The sequence below is a fragment of the Galeopterus variegatus genome, unplaced genomic scaffold (genome assembly GCF_000696425.1).
Source record: "Galeopterus variegatus unplaced genomic scaffold, G_variegatus-3.0.2 Scaffold7746, whole genome shotgun sequence".
NCBI lineage: Eukaryota > Metazoa > Chordata > Mammalia > Dermoptera > Cynocephalidae > Galeopterus > Galeopterus variegatus.
In genome coordinates this window covers 98,930-101,830 of record NW_007733857.1, presented here as the reverse complement: position 1 = coordinate 101,830, position 2,901 = coordinate 98,930, and positions in this window count along the sequence as shown.

Below are 2,901 nucleotides of genomic sequence, written 5' to 3'. Positions count from 1 at the left end.
GCGGCTTCTTCCCGGGGAGGATTTTGTAAATTTCACAACATGGCACGCACTCCAAACCTCAGTGCACGTATTATGAGAGTCCCCTTCAAGGTCTCAGTAATCCTTCAGAGCAATCCACCTGGGTAGTAACAGCTACCCCTGGCGCAAGCAAGGACACCAGAGATTCTGACTCACCATCAGGCTTTCTGAGTTCCTCTTCTTGCTGGTGGCCTCTGGGATCCTGCCGGCGCTGGGCGCGGGCGGTTCACTCCCTTCCCACCACCATGTTTCCTATATCAAACGCCCCGGGGACCAGAACTCTCTCACAGCTGCATTTTAATCCCTGGGAATGGCAGGCGAAAGGCAGGTTACCGCGGGCCCCGGGTCCATCTCCAGCCCTACCGGCTGACATGGCGGCCGACGTGCTGTCACTCTGAACCCTCAACTTTCAACCTGCGGGTTCTTATGCTATCTCCAGGTAGGTAGTGCCGAAATTGAACGGGAGAACACCCAGCTAGTGTCTGCTGCAGAATTAATTGCTTAGTGTATGGGGTAAAAAACCCACATATTTGGTCACAGAAGTCTGTCTTCTGTGTTGATTGTGATTGTTGTGCTATGAGAGCAAAGGAAGGACAGTTTGTGTTTGTTCTCATTCACACAATCAGGGAGAAATAAAATTCCATTGAGATGTGGGGACTGTCTTCACAGTACAGCTTAGTAACTAAGCTGGGTGATACTTTCACGAGCTCCAACTCTGTATCCACATAGTCACACGGAACCACCCCTGACCCCTGTGGCCCTGCTCCAGCTCAGGGAGGAAGCTGGACATAGACCGCCTGCCACGTGCACTCTCCCAGCCTCACTCCAAAAGAAGAAAGAAAGAGAGAAAAAATAATTTGTAAGACTTTCTCCCTAAGGACATGCTCACTTTGTTCAGAATATCAAGGCAAATTGCAGGGAAGTTGTGACTCAGTGCACATGGACAAGCAAGAGAGGAGAGAGGGTGGTCTGAGCTTGCACAATGGAGAGAATAGTATGACCCTTCATAGAGAAAGGAGGTCAGGAGGCTGATGTGGTCACCTGTAAATCTGCAGAACATGAGGACAATTAAACTGAAGGCCCAAAGACAGAGACACAGAGAACAGAGGTCAGAATAAACCACCGATGTGTGGCTTCAGGCTCTGGGAGTGGATGAGCTCTCCAAGGGAAAAGACTGCCAAAAGAAGAAGAAAAGGGCTGATTATAGAGATAATCTTGAGAACACCCAATGTTGAGGGGTGGGAAGAAGACAAACCCAAGAAATAGGCTGAAAGATTAATCATTGGGGAAGAAGAGAATCAGGAGAGCACAGAAGCCACACACACGTTTCAAGGAGAACGGGCAGTTGACAGCATCACATCTTAGAAGAGATCAAGAGAGAGAAGCTCAGGAAAAGCCACTCACTCTAACCCCAAGAAGGTTGTCCACAGCTTGGGAGAAAGACACTATTTTAACTTGAAAAGGTGGAAATCGAACTGCTAGTGTTTCTACAAGAATAAAAGACAAGGGCTAGGTAGAACTAGCAGAAGAAGGAAAGCACAGCACAAAATGAAAGGGAACCATGTGCCTGAGGGGTAACAGGGCCAGGAGAAACTTGTGGGTAAGGGAGGCTTCCCACGCAAAGAGGCAGAAGACAAAGGAAAAGGGAAAAATATTTTAAAATTCAGTGAGGAAAGGACAGTCCTTTCAACAAATGATGCGAACATAATTGGACATCCATATGCACAAAAAAGATGAACTTCAAGGCACTCCTTGTACCACATTCCAAAAATGACTCAAAATGGATCACAGACCTAAATATAAAACCTAAAACTGTAAAACTTCTAATAGAAACATAGGAGAATATCTTCATGACTTTGGGTTAGGAAGAATTTCTAGATATGACACCAAAAACACGACCTATAAAAGAACAAACTGATATACTAGACCTTCAACAAAACTAACCTGTGTTTTTCAAAAGGCAATGTTAAAAGAATAAAAGGATAATCCAAAGACTAGGAGAAAATATTTGCAAATTATACATTTGATAATGTACTCGTATCCAGAATATACACAGAACTCTCAAAAATCAATAATGAGAAAACAAACAACCCAATTTTTTAAAATGGGCAAAAGATTTGAACAGACACTTCACCAAAGAAAATATAAAGGACTGTAACATCATTGCTTATCAAGGAAATGCAAATTCAAACTACAATGAAATACCCCTCTGTTCCTATGAGAACCTGTGAGAATGTCTAAAAATTAAGACTTGGGCTGGCCTGTTAGCTCACCTGGGAGAGCATGGGGCTGATAACACCAAGGTCAAGGGTTCAGATCACCTTACTGGCCAGCTGCCAAACAACAAAAAAAAAAACAAAAACACCAAATGCTGATTAAGATGAGGAGCAACTGGAACTGTGACACATGCTATTGGGACTATAAAATGCGCAGCCCTCTGGAGAACAATTTGGCACCTGCCATGCAGCAAAGTCATTCCACTCCTCAGTCACACACCCAGAGAAATGAAGTGTCCATCCACACAAAGACCTGTACACAAACGTTCATAGCAGCTTTGTTTATAGCAAAAAGGCGAAACAACCCAAATATCTACCAATAGATGGATGAATAAACAAGAGAAAGCAATAAAAAGAATGAACTACTAATACACATAACATGGCTGACTCTCAAAATAATTATCCTAAAAGAAACCAGACTTTAAAAACTACATACTTTGGGGCCGAGCCCGTGGCGCACTCAGGAGAGTGCGGCGCTGGGAGCGCAGCAGCGCTCCCACCACGGGTTCGGATCCTATATAGGGATGACCGGTGCACTCACAGAGCTTACTGGCTGAGCGCGGTCCAGCCGGTCTCAAAAAGGACAAAAAAAAAAAAAAAAAAAACT